This window comes from Rhipicephalus microplus, chromosome X, assembly GCF_043290135.1.
Source record: "Rhipicephalus microplus isolate Deutch F79 chromosome X, USDA_Rmic, whole genome shotgun sequence".
NCBI lineage: Eukaryota > Metazoa > Arthropoda > Arachnida > Ixodida > Ixodidae > Rhipicephalus > Rhipicephalus microplus.
The window spans coordinates 256,228,551-256,249,373 of NC_134710.1; the positions used below are offsets into that span (position 1 = coordinate 256,228,551).

The following is a 20,823-nucleotide window of genomic DNA, read 5'->3' on the forward strand; positions in this document are numbered from 1 at the left end:
GGAGCTCCACTTCCAGGGCCTCACTGGCTATTGCGGCTTGCCAGGGCTCATCTGTAGTTGCCAATCCGCCTTTTTCATTTTCTTGTGCTGCCTGCTGCCATTTTGGCAGCACAGCTGATGAACATCTTACTTCTTGATGCTGCCAGCTGCCTTCACTGTTTATGCATATACTATGTCGCACACAATGTGATCAATAGTTGTGGGCAGCGAAGCAAGTGTTCAAGGTAGTCAATAAAATTTATCCGAGATAAATGTGTAGATCTCTCTAGCCTGTCGTTCTTTATAATGGTGAGGAGTGGGCAGGGGATTGCCAGAGTTGACCTTTAGGTCATCATGTACAGATTTACAAGAGATAAACCAACCTTTGCTTTCGCACTGAAGCTTGAGTTTCTCTTAATTGTTTTGGTAAGTCACTCTGAAGACAGATCTTTTGATAATCTTCGATACGCTCCTTAACTCTTTTATCCTGAGCTAGAAAAAGAAGAAATAAAAGCCTCAACAAAGTTGAATGCAATATGACAACTTTAAAACATCGAAAACACAAACATTTTTTCTTTGTCTTTTTGGCCCTGATATGCAGCTATTTGCCAGTATAAATCATCATTTCTCTAGCACGCTATTAATTAATGATTGTGACTCATATTATTAGGACAAGTCACTAGTGGCTATTTTTAGCCTTAATGCAGCTTGCAAATAAGTGGTATTCTCGATGGGCTGAAAAATCAGTTCCTCCTAAAAAGGTCTACTCATGGTACTTAAAGGAATGCTGCAAAACAAATATCACATGTTTCCATTGTATGTAGGGGACGCCTAAAAAAGGGCAATGTTGTTTATGCCATATCTAGTCAGACAATTCAGACATGGATAAAAAAAAAAAAAAGACGTCGCTGACTAATAATGCATTTAATGCCATAGTTCCACATCACTATGTGTATGCATAAACATAATGCCACATGGATAACATCACAATTGTCTTCACTATATACAAGTGAGACAACTCTACCAAGTTCCTGCTTCTGTGCTTTTGCTGCATTTATTGCTGCCACCTGACTTCATTGCAAGGGATGATACTCAGCAGTACAAAGTCTGACTCTATATCTCAGTTGGCTGCCTAGCTATCAACTAAATGAAAAACAGCTATTTTAAATTATTTTGCTGCATGTTCTGTGCTTTATAGCATTTGACACTGGGAAAAGGTGCTAAGAACTCCTTCCCACTAATTTGACGTGCTACAGGAAACCACAGTGAAATATGGCTCGTTTGCCCCCCAAAAACAGCACTTTTGCATCCCATTATGTGGTAAAATGTCATCACAAATACTGCTATTACATCCTTAAATGCTATTAGCCAAAAGGACTGGATTTGACAGTTCGATCTTACAAATTTTTTTAAGCAGTGAGAAGTGCAATGTACAATTAGATAGACTAATCAAGTTCTGCTCATTGTGGATAGCATCGAGAGAGATAACATAGCATAAGCAAATGCATGTTGTGAACAAACTCAAATGTTGGGCCAAGTACCACTTAGTGTGCAGTGGCAAGCCTGCTGAAGACAGTTATCTTGCCTTAGATTAACTTCATTGCATTTTTCTTAGATACTGTGGAGCCTCGTTTGAAAGATCTAAATAAAAAATTGGCTTCAGCATCCACGAAGAATATAGCAGAGAAAATGGGTTGAGTAGCTACATGTGACACTAAATGGACAATCGCATTTGTTGCAGATACAAATGAGTCATACTAAAGAGATACTGAACAAATCTTTTCCTGTGGAGATATTTAGCTCAACTGAAAGCTGGGCAGTGAAAGTGCTTAACACAACCTTCGTTTCGGGTAGAAACTAAACAAAAATAATGAACTTAACCCGTTTTTCACAAACTGTAACTTCTGGACGCCATGCGTTAATTAGAAGAGGTGGGGTTTCTCATCTTCAGGAACAGGAATGCCAACCTTTACTCACGTGCTAGGAAATGAAAAATGTAAAGCTATCATGAGGAACTGTCTAAAAAGAAAACCATGATGCTTGAACAATGCAATAAAAGCAAGTGCCAAAAAAATGTGTGAAACTGTCGATTCATAGAAAGCTTTTTTTTTTTGTATCTAGTTTTCTACCATTCTGAGAACTTGAAATGGTGGTCACGTGCACAGAAATTTCTGCCACCAATTATATTTTGGGAAAATACTGTCTATAGTGGGTTTATCCATTGTTTTTTCTACAAATCGATTTTTGGCAAGTGCCACGGTTGAGACAGTTAATATGGAATGATTACCTTATTTCACAAATACTTAAATTTACATCCTATAAATAATTAGACAGACATTGTGACCCCTTTATACCAAAAATTTATTGTAAAGGCCAGTGTAGCAAGATAAAAGACAAGGACAAGTGAAACGAAGCACTAAACCATCACAATGTGGTGCTCCGGTGTTACCATCTTCTGTTTAAGGATGTCAATATACGTTATTACATATGAAAACAAAACTGAAACTGCCTGTACAGAACCTGTAAGCCTAATGTTATAGGCACTATAAGGCTTGAAAGTACCTATTCTATCACTATGAGGTACTTAACGATGAATAGTTGAAAAAAAAAAAATATGTTGATGCCCCTATAACACCAATAATTTATATGCGAGAAAATGTATGTTATAGTGCTTGCATAGGAGTTCATGTCATATGGTGCAATACGAAAAACAACGGAAACTTCTTTTAGAGCATAAATGTAGTTTTTCTGGCCGAGGTGATTGCCTTGTGAACTGAGGAAGAGTATAATAACCTTAACATTCTCGCAACTGGGTCGCAATAGAACATTAGTGAGGGATCCATAGGAGCCTAAGAGCTTGCACTAGCGAAAAGTCACTTTGTATAACTTGATCTCAACCAAGGCTGATTGGAACATTATTGGGTCCACATGTTGGTTGTGCATTAATGTTGTGCACCACATAGAAAATTTGAGAAGGCTACAGCCAATGTTAAGAACACACATACTAGTATGTTCCACAAGTGCTTCAGCCACATTTCTCACCAACTACTGCAGCCTTTTGAACAGTTAATATGAGCATGCCTTAAAGCTCTAGCAATTTTTCGAAAGTACACATTGACGCATAGGCACAATGTCATGCTACACAAAACACGTTGGATGCATAAAAGGACCAGCAATACTTTGTTCTCATGCCACACATCATGCAGCACACAAACATCATGGGCATGTTTTGAATCGGACATATTGCAGTGGGCAAAGAAAGAGCAGCTCAGATACAACAGCTGCTTCAATGTTGCAATGTCTCAGGTTCATTGTATTCTGTCAGTAACACGCAATGTCAAGCTGGCCAACCAGCAAACTATGGCACCGACTAAAGTCACAAAGTATCTACCCCGAGAAGCCAAATGCATTATTCTGCTTTTCCTCAAAATAACGTTTTTCCTCCCTCTTCCTAATGTAGAGTATGTAATACAGTGTGGCCTAAGTCAACATCTGAAACAACAAATTTATTTTTAAAAGCACCTCTTTATTATGAAGATGAGTCAGATGGCCTAATATCTGTGATAGACCATGGCAATCACAATTGTGGCAGAATAAACTTTGAGTGATTGCAATCATACAGTACATGATGCTTTAGGTATCGTGCAGTATATATAAATGTTTCACATAATACCTCAAACATCATTTAGAACCTTCACAATGTCCCAATTTGAAATAACTTACTGCATTTATTACAATAAAACTGGAATTAATAGAGAAATATACCTACACAACCCTCATTACACTTCAAAACGTTTTGATCATAGTTGCGAAATTCGGGAATACCCAGTAAAACGAACATGTATGCCAATTCATTTTTTCCTAGAACAATTAAACAGTGGAACAGGCTAACTGAAATGCAAGTACATAGTGGGAACGAAGGTATATTTTATTCACTGCTGTAAACCCGTGTTGTAACCTGAACGAAGATGTATTGATGTGTGAACAAAATTCTACTATGTGTGTGAACGAAAATGTATTTCAGTTATTTATGTGTGAACAAAGTTGTATTGTGTGTGTGAACAGAGATGTACGTCATTTATTGATGTAACCCCCCTGCTATAACGCCTTCGGGCGCTGCGGGGTATATGATGAATAAAGAAAACTGTGAAACATTTTTAAAATATATTTATTTCAAGGAAAACATTACAGTGAGTGAAACTTGCAATGCTATTTAGCTTGCAGAACATTGGACCGCAAGCTAGACTAGACTAGTCAATACTGATGGTACTAAATTGCAAACAACGCTATACATTGACACTACATGAGTTTTATGTCTTGGTCTCAACCCTGTTTTTACATTTGTGCTTCAATACCATGATTATTTAGCATGCCTTATACTTTAGCTTTTGCTCTGAATTTAGGAAAGTGATGCAGGAGCATTGGCAGAGTTACATGTAACGGAGGAGAAAAGAGGGGAGGGGGTAACTTGACCCTCTTATATGTAAACATACGCACATTTGTGCACACGCATTATATCTGCACATATAATACAAATTTTTCAACGAATGGTTGAACCCACCGCCCAATCTCTCCCCTGTTCTGCTTATGAACTGATGCTATAAAAAAATAAATGAAAGTTACAGTGCTTTTATTAATGATAACAAACCAGGTCCTACACTTCTCAGCTTATTCCTAAATACTTTAATGGTATGATGAATGTCATATAACTAGACATAAAAATTTGATTGATATGTGGGGTTTAACGCCCCAAAACCACCATATGATTATGAGAGACGCCGTAGTGGAGGGCTTCGGAAATTTCGACCACCAGGGGTTCTTTAACGTGCACTCTAATCTGAGCACACAAGCCTACAACATTTCCACCTCCATCAGAAATGCAGCCGCCGCAGCCGGGATTCGATCCCACGACCTGCGTGTCAGCAGCCGAGTACCTTAGCCACTAGACCACCGCGGTGGGGCAGAGATGAAAAGTTAATGACCAAGAAAAAGCAAAGAAGTTGAAAACACTAGTTGAGCAAGTTTGACACACCTACTCCTCGAACAGCTACCCAACAACGAAAAATCAGTAGTAAATAAATTGGAGATTCACATGTGTGCGATTACATAGGCATACACATGCATTGCACGCCTATACCTAAGTATGTGACAAATAGTTCAATCTGATGAAAAATCCTATAATCGGAAATTCATCACACACAAAGCCACAATTTTAACCTACAAAACATTTACCAGCAGCTTTGGCTCCACCACTGATACCAGAAAATCAACCAGTTCTCATTAAAGCTGACAACAATTGTTATCTCTTAGAGAAGTACTACGATAATCATCAATAGATTACATTAAAAGAGCTTCTTGCCTCACGAATCGGCTGCTGCAAAACGTCTAAAATCCATCCAATATGAGCAGTGTTACAGTTTTGTTGCCTCCACTTTCTCTCTCCTTTCATACCAGCGAGCATGCTGTAAGCTGTAAAATAGGGGGATTCCAAGAGGGCAAAAATATGCGTCTATTCTTCAGTGTGCGTCATCGCATAAGCAATTTTTTTTCTTTCTTGAAACGCACGACTTACTTTCAGTGTGATCGCGTGAGAGCGGGCATGCAGTGGGATCTTACGGTGGCCATGGTAACTATGCATCTCACGATGCTTAAATCAGCCAATGACTGTGAGCTTTGGGTTTATGGCATAGTCATTTGGATTTATGGCATCATTCGTTGAGAGAAGAGGAAATGATGTCTAGCCGACTGATAAATGTTTATTATTTCAAGGTCGCATGCTGCACTATAAAATTTGGCTCACGTGTTCAGGAACCTTGAATATCAATCAGTGTTATCTGACCATGCTAAAAAAGTGTTTCAGGGCCCTTATAAAATGGCCCTGTGACACAATTTGAGCAAGCCATTCATCTGATGCTCTTGAATGCGCCGATATCGTTGCGTGAGTCGTAACACCAAAATCTAAGCCGTGTGTAAGGAAAGGACTTGAAGACGCCGAGGAGCATCAAAATAGAACTGAAGAAGACGAGCGGAGAGCAGGTGGCACGAAGGCGACAACAAGAAATGAAGAAGAGAAGAAGGCACGTGCGATTACGAGTCAACTGTGCGCCAATCAGCTCATGACCAGTGGTGGCCCATAGAGGTGGCGTGCCACGATTGGGCCACGTGCGACCATTACGTGGCAGTGGGCTTTGTGGCTGGGGACGAGCCGAAGCAGCGGCAGACGGGAGACAGCGGGCCGAAGCGTCGGACGCAGGTGATCCAGGTTCCGGCCAGGGAACGCGGCCGTCCACGCTGCTGCCGTCCAGCTACCAGCTGGGGCGGCATTGCCGGCACGAGTACTGCATCTCGGGGCACGGCCTGGCCTGCTGTTCTCTTCCTTGCCGAGGGCATCGCGGATCTCGGCGAGGCGTCTCCGCGGTCAGCCGTTCGACACAGCGATGAACGTGGCCTGGCTAATGGTCACGGATGCGTCGAGCATCGCGTCTCGGCGCACGCTCTTCGCTGGACGGGCTGGCCATGCCCCGCATGGAGCATCGCGTCTCCATGCGGGTTGACTGCTCCGTGGCCGAACCCATGCCATCAAGCGCCGGTGTCACGAGAGCGTCGCACTTCGGCAAGGGACGAGCGAGATGTTCTGCCGGGCGAGACGCGGGCGTGTGTACGGAGGACCATGGAGCCGGGCGAGGTCCAGGGTGGCCGAGGATTCAGATGCCAGGGGAGTTGCTGGCTGAATCGAGGATCGCCAGTGGTGCCGAGCCGTACCGAGCGACGCGCCAGCCTCGGAAGTGGGCCGCGAGCTCACGAGGTGCGCACCCAAAGGTACCTGGCTGTGCCCTGGCCCAGGCGACGAACACCGGTGAGTGAGCTGCCGCACCGCAGCTGTAGTGTGCTGGCCAGAACCCGCACGTGGAACCGCTACGCCCGGAAGGTGATCAAAAGCTTGGAAACGAGGTCCGAGGTCGCGCTGGTCAAGGCATCTCCGCCACTGCAGCTCGAGAGTTGAGGCCACGAAGGCAGACGAAACGGTGTGCCGCTCGCCATTTATTGTGATGGTTAACGGACGTTCGTCACTATGTTTGTTGATAGCGGACGAGAAATCATTAACATGAACTTTTTATTTCATGGCATGGGTGCAACGGCTGACGACGCACGGATACGCTACCGTGTGCAGCGCCGTTTAGTCAGACGTCGCGGCCAGCAGTCAGGGTCGCAACTCCTGAGGTCCTGGATCAGGCCACGGCTCACGACGACCACGCCCGGTAGGCCTCGTCCACGAACCTGCTCCCGGCCACTGCACCCAGGCAAGAGCCGTTCGGCAGGTCTCGGCCTTGGACCATGAACAGACACACCGGAGCTCGACCTGGCCGACACGTACGGGTCTCACGTCCGGCTCAGGAACGCTGCCAGCAACTCGTCCTCTCGAGCGGCGCACCGTTTCGTCTGCCTTCGTGGCCTCAACTCTCGAGCTGCAGTGGCGGAGATGCCTTGACCAGCACGACCTCGGACCTCGTTTCCAAGCTTTTGATCACCTTCCGGTCGTAGCGGTTCCACGTGCGGGTTCTGGCCAGCACACTACAGCTGCGGTGCGGCAGCTCACTCACCGGTGTTCGTCGCCTGGGCCAGGGCACAGCCAGGTACCTTTGGGTGCGCACCTCGTGAGCTCGCGGCCCACTTCCGAGGCTGGCGCGTCGCTCGGTACGGCTCGGCACCACTGGCGATCCTCGATTCAGCCAGCAACTCCCCTGGCATCTGAATCCTCGGCCACCCTGGACCTCGCCCGGCTCCATGGTCCTCCGTACACACGCCCGCGTCTCGCCCGGCAGAACATCTCGCTCGTCCCTTGCCGAAGTGCGACGCTCTCGTGACACCGGCGCTTGATGGCATGGGTTCGGCCACGGAGCAGTCAACCCGCATGGAGACGCGATGCTCCATGCGGGGCATGGCCAGCCCGTCCAGCGAAGAGCGTGCGCCGAGACGCGATGCTCGACGCATCCGTGACCATTAGCCAGGCCACGTTCATCGCTGTGTCGAACGGCTGACCGTGGAGACGCCTCGCCGAGATCCGCGATGCCCTCGGCAAGGAAGAGAACAGCAGGCCAGGCCGTGCCCCGAGATGCAGTACTCGTGCCGGCAATGCCGCCCCAGCTGGTAGTTGGACGGCAGCAGCGTGGACGGCCGCGTTCCCTGGCCGGAACCTGGATCACCTGCGTCCGACGCTTCGGCCCGCTGTCTCCCGTCTGCCGCTGCTTCGGCTCGTCCCCAGCCACAAAGCCCACTGCCACGTAATGGTCGCACGTGGCCCAATCGTGGCACGCCACCTCTATGGGCCACCACTGGTCATGAGCTGATTGGCGCACAGTTGACTCGTAATCGCACGTGCCTTCTTCTCTTCTTCATTTCTTGTTGTCGCCTTCGTGCCACCTGCTCTCCGCTCGTCTTCTTCAGTTCTATTTTGATGCTCCTCGGCGTCTTCAAGTCCTTTCCTTACAATATCCCCCTGCTCAAGAAAGTTGTTTAGAGGGAAAACAACTTTTCTCACACAACAATGAACAGACGCCGCTCTTCGAGGAGGAGCCTTTCAGCCTCCATGCGAGCTATTTCACGCTCATGCTCTGCCTGTGCTGCTAGACGTGCCTCCTCTCGATCTTTCGCTATCTGGTTCCTCATTTCTTTTTTTTCTCAGTGCTCACCCATGCCAGCAAAGCCTCTCCACTCAGTTCCATCTCCTTCCCTAGCTCAACTTGCTTTCTCTTGTCGTCCATTCTCGTCCGCCACACACAAACAACGTGAGGCTCTCAGACGTAACGCGAGAGCTTGATCCTGGCAGGCTCGCCATTTATTGTGATGGTTACAGGACGTTCGTCACTATGTTTGTTGATAGCGGACGAGAAAGCATTAACATGAACTTTTTATTTCATGGCATGGGTGCAACGGCTGACGACGCACGGATACGCTACCGTGTGCAGCGCCGTTTAGTCAGACGTCGCGGCCAGCAGTCAGGGTCGCAACTCCTGAGGTCCTGGATCAGGCCACGGCTCACGACGACCACTCCCGGTAGGCCTCGTCCACGAACCTGCTCCCGGCCACTGCACCCAGGCAAGAGCCGTTCGGCAGGTCTCGGCCTTGGACCATGAACAGACACACCGGAGCTCGACCTGGCCGACACGTACGGGTCTCACGTCCGGCTCAGGAACGCTGCCAGCAACTCGTCCTCTCGAGCGGCGCACCGTTTCGTCTGCCTTCGTGGCCTCAACTCTCGAGCTGCAGTGGCGGAGATGCCTTGACCAGCGCGACCTCGGACCTCGTTTCCAAGCTTTTGATCACCTTCCGGGCGTAGCGGTTCCACGTGCGGGTTCTGGCCAGCACACTACAGCTGCGGTGCGGCAGCTCACTCACCGGTGTTCGTCGCCTGGGCCAGGGCACAGCCAGGTACCTTTGGGTGCGCACCTCGTGAGCTCGCGGCCCACTTCCGAGGCTGGCGCGTCGCTCGGTACGGCTCGGCACCACTGGCGATCCTCGATTCAGCCAGCAACTCCCCTGGCATCTGAATCCTCGGCCACCCTGGACCTCACCCGGCTCCATGGTCCTCCGTACACACGCCCGCGTCTCGCCCGGCAGAACATCTCGCTCGTCCCTTGCCGAAGTGCGACGCTCTCGTGACACCGGCGCTTGATGGCATGGGTTCGGCCACGGAGCAGTCAACCCGCATGGAGACGCGATGCTCCATGCGGGGCATGGCCAGCCCGTCCAGCGAAGAGCGTGCGCCGAGACGCGATGCTCGACGCATCCGTGACCATTAGCCAGGCCACGTTCATCGCTGTGTCGAACGGCTGACCGTGGAGACGCCTCGCCGAGATCCGCGATGCCCTCGGCAAGGAAGAGAACAGCAGGCCAGGCCGTGCCCCGAGATGCAGTACTCGTGCCGGCAATGCCGCCCCAGCTGGTAGTTGGACGGCAGCAGCGTGGACGGCCGCGTTCCCTGGCCGGAACCTGGATCACCTGCGTCCGACGCTTCGGCCCGCTGTCTCCCGTCTGCCGCTGCTTCGGCTCGTCCCCAGCCACAAAGCCCACTGCCACGTAATGGTCGCACGTGGCCCAATCGTGGCACGCCACCTCTATGGGCCACCACTGGTCATGAGCTGATTGGCGCACAGTTGACTCGTAATCGCACGTGCCTTCTTCTCTTCTTCATTTCTTGTTGTCGCCTTCGTGCCACCTGCTCTCCGCTCGTCTTCTTCAGTTCTATTTTGATGCTCCTCGGCGTCTTCAAGTCCTTTCCTTACACCGTGTAATTTTCATTCACGGGACGAACTACCTTGATTTCAGACTATGACAACACACATCAGCTATTTTTGTTATGGCAAGTGACGCCATGTCATGTGACATGAGACAAAAGCCGTTCGTTTTTAATTGCCTTGGCACGATAAGTAGCATGCAATATTCATATGGTGGTGGTAGCAAGGCCATACGAGTGTATACTAAAAACAGTAAAAACCTTTTTTATACTTTCTCTCTCCAAAAAAGTCCTGTTTCTAAATTATTTATTTTTATAACAACGAATACGACACCTAGTCTGTGAACGCAGCTACGGTATGCCAGCAACTAAAGGTAGCATGCTTGCCACATTTTAGTGAGCCAAAAATGACATAGGGCCTTAGAATATTTTATTTCAGTGCCTTAACAATTATACGAACACACTCAGCTGAATGTTGCCACTGCCGTCATGTCCCGTATATACATATAAAGGCAGAAAGAAAAATAAATCAGAAGAAAAAGAATGGCAAGGCATCACACCGGGGATTCGAGCCAGCGACTCCTCGCTCCTCAGTCCGCTGCTTTAACTAACAAGGCCGTGCCGCTCATGCTTTCCGTCTCACTAACGACGAGCTACATATAAACACCATTTACCACTGGCTTACTGTCAATGGAAATGCAGCCGGATGATGATTATTGTAAAATTTTTTGTTTATTCCTGGGGCAATCAATTTCTACCTCATCCCTTCGAAAAATAAAAAAATTTTCTTCATATCAACCACCGGTTTTATGACCAATCCTCCGTGGTGGATGGAAGCCACATATCAAAGAACAAGCAAGCAAGGAAGCAAGCTTACTCCTCCATCCAGCTGCTTTCGGCGTTGACGCCAACAATGCAATGTCTGGGACAATCTGAGGTGGGCACTTTGAAGAGCATCGGGACTGCACTTTTCGCTACTCTCCCCGGTATCGACTAAAGCCATGAAAGAAAATGCCCGACAAACGCCCGTGAAAATGCTGTATTAAGATCGGCCTTTCTGATGCCATCGTGTGTTGTACTAACACCTGTGGAACAGCTCCAATGAAATGCACCTCCAATAGAATGCTAGTCGCACTGAACCAAGGCGGGCTCGAATACATGCTCAGACACAGGAAGAACGTGCTGCTGTGCGTGTGAGATGCTGCAGCTTAACACACATTCGACCATGTTCACTACATTTTGTATGGTTCCTAAATATCCTAGCTTTACTTCGTGTAACAGTACGATGAGCTGCTATGGAATTCATTGCTTCGGCCTTGTGCCAAAACTGCAACTTTTTGAGAGTCCCCTTGCTTTAACAAAATGCTAATCATTTCAAAACTCAAGGAAATAAATATGCGCCATTATTCATGTACAACTTTTAGCATACTGTTTCTGTAGTAGTTCCGTGGTAAATTTTCACAGAACGTTATTGTTATGCCGACATGAAAGTAAATAATTTATTCTACACTAAATAATGCAGTCTACATAATAAGTATGTTAGAGAAGACACTACACTAAACATGTTTTGGTATCACAATAGTTTGCACCAGAGCAGACCTTGGTCACATCTTTCCGAATTATTCAGATAAACACAGGCTTGCATGGCAAGGGCCTGAGCAACAGCAGTGTTGGGAGGCTGCTCTACGCAGTTTGCAACCAGACTACAGCACTGCATAGTGGAATGTGCCGGAAGGGCTCGATGAAGCACACAAAAATCCGGCCGTTTAGATTCTGCGTCTTGTTCCCCTCCCTCCTTCCCTCACCAGATTCTTTCATGAATCAATAAAGCTGTTTACCTACGCGCCTGCCTTAAACAAGCTTGATACAACATCCAAACACTCAAAATATGTTAAAATGAAAACGATCTCAATACAAGAAGTGGCAGATCTTAATGAGCGCACAGTTACAAGTGACAAATCTTTGTACAGAAATGCATGTTCACCTAACACACGATGAAAAAGGAGCTGCTAAAACTTACCAATCCATTCATGTTCCACGTAGCCACAAATAGATTGACCTTTCTGTCTGGGAAGTAACGGTTTAGTTCTTCACCAAGCAGTGACCCTTTACCACTGATGTTTTCAACCCCGTAGCTCCTAGAGATGCATCAAAATGACAAATTTCAGGCAGCAAGGAATGTGTATTACTTACTGCTGCTTGAAGAATGATTTGTATTAAAGCTTTCACAATTCATAATTTCTTATGAAAGTCACCTTAATAAATAAACATTTTCACATTTACACAGATGAAACACTGTAGAGCACAGGCGCAGAAGGTGGCATTAACTTCCTAATGCCTTAAAATTTAATGCCATTTGCGCAGCACTCAAAGGGAATCACACAAGGACTTAATGCTATTCATCAGCTAATGCCTTCACTGGAACATATTCGACTGAGAAATGTGTTCTGTCGACTCCAAGGCATGCATTCTGCAGCATGCATACACCACTTAAAACAGCCAGCATCTCCCATGTTATAATTATTATACAGCTTTCACCAAACCACATCATTTTCAAAAGAAAGGCAAGAAGTGAAGATAGCAGCTTGCAATGAGCAATTCGTAAAAAGGGGGCCAGAGCTGGAGCAGACGCTTTGTTAAGCAGACTTTTCTGTGTTACAGCCTTGAAAAAGAGAAGTTCACTTGTTAAAACGTCAGCTCCAGCACTGGCCCCTGTTTAAGGCACGTTTACACTAGAAATACACAAAGCCGTTTCTGGTATGTGAACTGTCTTTGGAAGTGTCTTTACTCTTGACGTCGGCCTATGTACACTGCAAAGACACAAGCAGTCTGCCGGTGGTCTCCCGAAGGCCCTGCCTGCGCCTTGTCGTGCTCACACTCTTTCGTTGGCCAATTCTACAGTCACATTGGGGGCACACGCAGCGACACCAGCTAAACTTGCACACCTGCAACTTATTTTCAGCCATGCACCATGCTCATATATGTCCCTCTCCGGCTACTCCGCGCAGCCCCCGCCATAATCCATGGTAAAGAGGGACAGGGTTCAGACGCCTAGGAAGCCTCGGAGAGGGTATTGTTAACTCCCCCAAGATTGTCCGCTTTGTGGTGGTTTGAAGCAAAGACATGGGGCGAATGTTCGCTCAGCCTCGGATCCCCTGACAACACGTCGACGACAGGTCTGCGGATGTGTTTTGCTGAAGTTTTTGGTCTCTCATCATGTTACACTACGATGATATGCTGTTGTTTGAGGCGTCGGCGGCGGCCTAGTGTGACCATGGGGGCTCGCGGTTTCGCCAGCAGTCGACTCGTCGGCCGATGGTTTGCGTCTGCCTTGTGTTTTCGTGGGGGTCATGTCAGTGTTGTGTTGCTTTAGTGTAAACGCACCTTTACGAATTTCTAAGGTTATTTCCAAGTGGCGCTTTAATGAAATTCAACTTCCAATTGCAACAACTTTGACATGACAGGTGCTATGTGGGATTCCAGGCTTGAGATTCAACTTGCAGTGACCAGGTTGCTATGATTTGTTGCAATGTATAAAAGACAGAAACAAAACTCAAGCTGATGGCACCACTGCATCCTACGTTCTACATTTCACTATCCTTGAATGCATATAGGAGTTGGTAAAATGCGTGTTTATCCGAAATTCTCCATTTCAGAAGTCACCATTATTGAGATCATCTGGTCAAATCCCATTATATATAAATGTGTGGTAGCTCCACCGAAAAAAAAAATTAATTCAGGAACTTAATGCTTCAACTACTCAATGCCAATTCTGGAGCCCATGAGACGGGGTTATAATACAAATCTTTAAAATGTGAAAGGTGCAAGATCAAGGACAGCTTTACTGTCACCAAAATATTTGAAAACATGTACTGGTATGTCATACATCATGAGACATGTAGTCAACTTCATAGAGACATGTACTGGCCATAGTTCTCACAGTGGGTCTGATGGGGGAGGGATCACATATATACCTCAATTGATGTGATGACAGAGTGCTGGCACCATTCCGAATAAAGTGTCGAAAAGGTACTACACGCAGAACACCGAACATAGTAGTTGCCATTTATGTAGTAGCTCACAAAAGGGGTTGGCTTAAGTTGTTGTGTGTAGCATTGCAACCGTAAAACATGTATGAGAAAAATTCATGTATCACTGAAAATAAATCATGCAGTTTGTGCACAAAAGCTTTTTTCTTTTTTATTTGTGACCAGCGCCAAAAGTGAGAAAGAGAGATAATAGTGTAAAGCCAGTGTAATAGGGTAAAACCAGACCACTTATGCAGGACACTGTTCATGCCTGTGACCAACTGTGATGATGATGATGCATATGATTCTATGGCAGGTATGTCAAGTCTTGAGTAAGCATTCCATATAGTCAACTGTAATCCACCACCCAAGCAAAACAGTGTTGTTTTTGTAAATGAACTTTCATTTAAAATAAATCGAAACAATCAACTACGACATGCACTCCAGTAGGCTTGTTTTTCCTTTAAAAAAGAACAAAGTTGTGTGCAATAAATTTCGTTTCAAGTCTAACAAAAAGAAAAGAAATTATTTTACTCCAAACAGAACACAAGAAAAAGAAATAATGCTTAATATGGCACTCATGCACGACAGCTGCTACTGCTCTAAAATACAATATTTTAACTACAGACACTATGTGTAACGACTTGTTATGCACGGCAACCCACTAAGCCTCATAATCATTTAGGTTTCGAAGACAACTGTTTGTGTACAGTATAGGAAGACACTATGACTCAAATAATGTTTTTACCACCTACATAGTTTGTTATCATTCAAAAGTTGCAATCACTTGGTGAAACCTGGTCGCTAGACACGTGGAATTCGGCACACGAAAATAAATTCAGCATGCGGTCACTCCCCCCCCCCCCCCCTTTTTTTTTTTTCTTTCACATACTAATGTGGTGTAGCCCACGAACCTCAGACGAGCATTCTTAGTTGAAATCTTGGGAAGACTACTAGGTTTATCTGGAGGAAAGTCACTACTGTCTTGAAATTCTGACATGCCTGAGACTGTCCAACAAGAGTGGTGCACCTCGGTAACACAGCATGTTGAACCTGTTGGGGGCTCCCTTTTTGCCAAGAGAGACAGTTGATGAGCTTTGTTGGCATAACTACCACTGGTTACATCACTGAGGGACTTGAGGCTGCCTGTACCCACGCAACTGGTCTGACGTAGCAGTTGCTCTGCAGCAAAACTCAGAAGTTGATTCAAGTTGGTGGACGATGGACACAATTGACAAGACTAGAAAGACGAACCTATTCCACCCTAGGCGTCAACGATGGAGTCTGAGAGTCAGAAAGCCAGTTCTTCTCTGCAACACGTCTGGGTGCCAGCTCAAAGGTCTCTGTGTCGTCGTTTTGTTCTCGCGCTATAACTATCGTCATGCCATACCAACTCGCCCAAGCTGCCACACTTCAAAGGCTTCGTCATCAGACGACGAACTTGCGCTGTCATGTGCTAGTGAGGCTGCAACAGAGTATTTGTGTACTAGATGGAGCTCTTCGAGAGGCGTTTTTATAACAGGAGGGTTTTGACTTTTTTTTTTTTTTGCCCGCCTTTAATTCTTTCCTTTTGGGAGGTAAGCCGGGAGGGCCGCTTGGGAGGGTCATCTTTACCGGCTGGTTGGTATCGATTTATTCTGGTGTACAGTCTTTAGTTTCGATCACATCGCTGGAAAGAAATAACAGTAAACGAGAAGGCATGAGCTTCACTATGCCGTACGTACCCCCGGACCCCAAATTTTAAAGCAAGATACTTCTGTGCAACAGCTAAACACGGTCTCTGCACCACACGGCAGCCGTGAGTCAACACATTCATGCAGTATAGATGGCCACTTGCAAACCTAATAATTCCGTTTTAAGCAGGTACACTCGATGGGGAATGTTCGCAGATCGTTCAAGCACTGAAAACTACACAGCGTAATATTATTACGTTAAAGTGGCCTGCGGTGAAAACGAAACGTACCCATTAACTGTCAAAGGCACGGCAGCAGTAGCAGCACCGTCAAAAGCCCAAATAGCAGACTGGTATATTAAGCACTAACGATGTCAGGGCGTGCGTCAGCAGTAAACAATTAACTACTGGACGCGCCAAAACGCGGGAAATATTGTGGCATAGAGCTGCGAAACGAAAATCGCTAGCAGACACCACGGACGACTCACGTGAACAACCGAAACAAACGTGATGCGCTTAGCGATTCCGCCAATTGGGCCCTTACACAGTTGCAATCGACGGCAATATTGTGCCTTGTTGTGCTACTAATTTAAATAAAATACCGTTGTGTAAACGTTAGGTTTACTAGCATCACAGTTTTAAAACATGTGTTGTTATTGAGTTAAGACTCACAAGTAGATAATAAAAAAATAGCGCTGCGCGGGAAGTTTGAGCGTGTTTCGAGTGGGAAAGATTGGAAAAAGCACATACATGTTCTCATTGCATCCATTTCACGCTTAAAATAATCTTTACACGTACTGATACAAACAAGAAAACCACGCTATCACGTCAAGTCGCCAACATTTTTCACATATCTGCTGTGTTGGGGGCTGGCTGGTCCCGACGAAGCAGAAGAAGACGGCCGACGGAGACGTACGCGGCTGGCGGGGACCCGACCAGCCCGAACAGGCAGGTTGGCGCCAAGCGCCGAAAGAAAGCACAACCACACCCCATGGTTACCCAACACACACTGCCTTTATTTTACAGTCGCCTTGAAATCCTAGGTGCCAGAGCGGCTCCCTGGCATCCTCACAAGTCAATCCGAAACCGAAACTGAAAACCCAAGACACAACAATATCCATAAACCTAAATTGTTTAGCTTAGGGTCACCGTAGATATTGGGAAGTTGTTCTTTATTGTGATGTTTTTTTTTTTGTTTGCGACACACGCAATACCACACCTACCGCTTATATAGCGAAGTGACTGACGCTATTAAATTGGTTTCGTAACTTCCAACTTCACCCGGGTAAAATTGTGGTACTGGGCAAATGGTCATGTTTGTTCTAAGCAGCGCTGTTTTTAAATGTACCAACCGATTAGAAGGAAGAAAAGTGTAATGTTTGCATCATGTATTTTTTATCTTAAACCGTTTGAAAATCACCCTCTGTTGTGATGAGCTGTCGTAGAGAAGACGTACATAGAAAAAGCGCGTGCTCTCTGACTCATAAGAAGCTACAAAAATCACAAAAGAAAATTAGAGATAGTCAAGCCTCATAGATAACATGAAAATGGCAAGTTTGGTGAAATAAAAATGACGAGAACTGTGTTTTTATTTCAAATGTTGCATATGGGATTGATAAGTTTATGGGCAATTCCACACAAAACGACCCATCCATTTTGGCGACCATCTAAAATATACTGAAAAATTTGTGCTGATTTCTTGTATGGACAACAGCCAGAATATTGCGAAGAGGAAAAAAATTTCGGACACGTAGAATCATTTCTAACTTCACAGAATTGTCTTCCGAGGGATGCTTATGGGAATATTTATTCTTAGAGTACTGTTGCTTGTTTCAATTCCGAAATTCGGTTTACGTACTAAATAAAGGCGGATGTATGAGTCATTAGCGCAACCAGGACTTTCTTATGGAGGGGGGGGGGGTTACAACTTGAGATTAAACTAAATTACCATATACGTAATAATTATTTTAATAGTCATATTACCTGCAATATTTTATTATTATTATTATTATTATTATTATTATTATTATTATTATTATTATTATTATTATTATTATTATTATTATTTTATATTATTATTATTATATGAATTTAAAACGGTAGCCGAATCGCTCAAGGACTGTGTGGACGTGTTTGTTTTAGTCGAATCAAATGTATCAGTGGATGTCACAAATATGTTTTTCTTGAATGATTACAAGGCCTATTTTATGTCAAGGGCAAACAAACGAGGTGGTGGCATAGCGCTATTCGTTAGCACGAAATATTGTACCACATCAGTGAACATCACCTTTTGCCACGCTGAATGCCTTCCAGAGAAAATCACGCAAGCAAACACGGACTTACTTCTGCTAGCCAATTCTCGTCCTCCTAAAAATAATGTCTCACGGTTCTTGAGCGAGCTAGATGAATTCCTAGACGGCCAAGCAACGGTGGATCGAATTTGCGTGGTAGCAGATCTAAACATCAATACATTGAACTTTACCACAGTCAATGTATCTGATTGCCTTTCAGTTTTATAAAAATACGGCTTACAGTCGACCATAAAATCGCCAACACGCGAAGAATGCATACAGATCAGACTTGTGTCTTCCTGTATAGACCACATTGCAATACGAGCACCAAATTATTCATTAAGGTCTGGCGTTATTAAGCAAAAATTAGCTGACCTATATTTCGAGGCCTGTCGCCTATGTGGACAATTGCCGCTGCCGAGCGATGAGAATACAGAAGGAAAAAATAATAGTAAAATTTTCGATCAGTTTATAGCACAATTTGACTGGATTCAGTTCACTGCGGAATCGAACTATTCCACAGTCTACGAAGAATTTTGTGAGCAGCTACTAAAATTTGATCGTTCAAGTACATATGTAAAAACTAAAAAAATATAAAAAAATTATTCGTGGTTCACTGTAGATATTATAAGCGCTATTTCTCATAGAGACTGGCTATGGAAACGTAGCCGACGGGCACCGAAAAGTCAGGATTTAAAAATTAAATACAAGATTGCAAGGAATAGGGTTGTCGCCCTTTTAAGGTCAGCGAAAAAGCGGTATTTTTTGGAAACATTCAACCAAGCATACAAAAATCCGGCAAAGACATGGGCTTTGATAGATAATCTACGAGGCAAAAAGAACACGCTCACTGATCTACTCAAATCGTTTTCCGAAAAACAAGAGATAGTGGTTGATAAGTTCAACCGCTTCTTCAAGCGTTTTTCCAAGAATGCGCATGCGCATAAACGCACGTGCACGCTTAAACAGTCTGTTCCTGCATCTGCTTATTTGCCCACGCTCTCGCAGAAAGATCTCAGGAGAATAATTTTCAGTTTTCGTCCAAATAAGCGACCAGGAATTGATGGGGTAGCTGTGGCCACGCTTCGACGGAACATTGAAGCATTATCTGGTATACTTCTCTTCATGTTAAACGGATTTTTAACTTGTGCATCGATTCCAGAGAAATTAAAGACGGCAATAGTTAAGCCATTGTTTAAAGCAGGAAAAAAGATGATATACAAAATTACATACCAATTTCTATCTTGCCTATACTCTCCCAGATACTAGAAAATTTTTGCTTCAATGTATGACGTCCTTCTTACAGAAATTCTCCCTACTAACTCCCCGGCAATTTGGTTTCATTGATAATCGCAGTGCTATAACATTATTAGAAGAGTTTAGTGATGAAATACATTCGGCTTTAGACAAGAACCTGTTCTGTTGTGTTCTATTTTTAGACTTGGCAAAAGCGTTTGAAACAGTGAACCAGACCTTTTTGTTAGAAAAGCTATTTCGTTTGGGCTCTGGGGTCCTTTTTATGATGTGCTCTATAAATACTTACAAGACAGATCACAGGTCGTTATGGGATGTAGGGAGGTAATTAGCAATAGAACAAATATTACTGCTGGTGTGCCACTAGGATCGGTGTTGTCACCTTTGCTATTTCATTTATTTATGAATGACGTCCCCTTGGGAATTTGTAAAGCCAATGTGTACCAGTATGCAGATCATACGGTGCTTTTAACACGTCACATACGTTACGAAGGGGCGATTAATGCTCTTCAGTGTGAAATTCATAATGCTATGATATGGTTTGAAGAAAACTCGTTAATTGTAAACGGAAATAAAACAAAACTTATCTGCTTTCGTAGCCCTCTAAAAACACAAAAAAATGAATGTATCAATTTTTTTCACACCGAACATTGCAATCCATGCAAATGTTCTGCAGTGGAAAATGTCGAAACATTCAGATACCTAGGCGTAATTTTTCATAGTGGCATGTCTTGGCAACACCACATGGCATTTATTTGTTCCAAACAGAAAAATGTGGCATGTCTGCTTTTCAATATAAAAAGCTTGGTGCCTCTACCAGTGAAAAAAATAATAGTTCATTCGTTAGCATATAGTGCAGTGAGATATGGAATAACAGTTTTTGCATTTTGCTCAGAATGCTGGAAAACACGCATTGATAGCTTACATCGAAATATTTTAAAAAGTGTAGCTTACGGTAGTACGGTAAATGCCAGTACTATTATTCGGGATTTGGGCTTTTGTGTATTCCAGGATTTGTTTATTAAGACAGTTGTTCTAAGATACCATTGGTGTGATGACCTTAAAATGCCATATGTAACGCGTCGACCCCTGAGAGAAAAAAAAAAGAGCGTTTTATAGTACCCTCGTTCTCTACCAGATATGGAGAAGCATGTAGAAGTGTATATATTCCAAAAATTTTCAATGCACTACCTGACGATTTTTTTGAGCGAGTTCAAAAAGGCAATCAAAGAAATTACTCGCTGAGCTGTAAAATCACATGGTCTATTTGTGTGCCACGTGTGCTCTTTGTCTCTCCTTTGTTCCACATATTTATTTACTGTCTGTATAAAAGTAATGGTGTCAATCGTTTGTCTGTTCGTTCGT

At 44.8% G+C, this 20,823-nt stretch overlaps 1 long non-coding RNA gene across 2 annotated transcripts; it reads right to left on the reverse strand.

The window, feature by feature from the left end:
• Nucleotides 1-361: 361 nt before the first annotated feature.
• Nucleotides 362-16,412, reverse strand: LOC142776074 (uncharacterized). 2 transcript variants are annotated; one of them, XR_012887285.1, is made up of 3 exons: nt 16,205-16,412; nt 12,234-12,351; nt 362-471 (listed from the first exon to the last, which is right to left on the reverse strand). It is a non-coding gene; the product is annotated as an uncharacterized LOC142776074 (long non-coding RNA). The 2 variants fall into 2 exon arrangements; XR_012887284.1 differs by lacking the exons at nt 362-471; nt 12,234-12,351 and adding an exon at nt 15,596-15,910.
• Nucleotides 16,413-20,823: the final 4,411 nt, after the last annotated feature.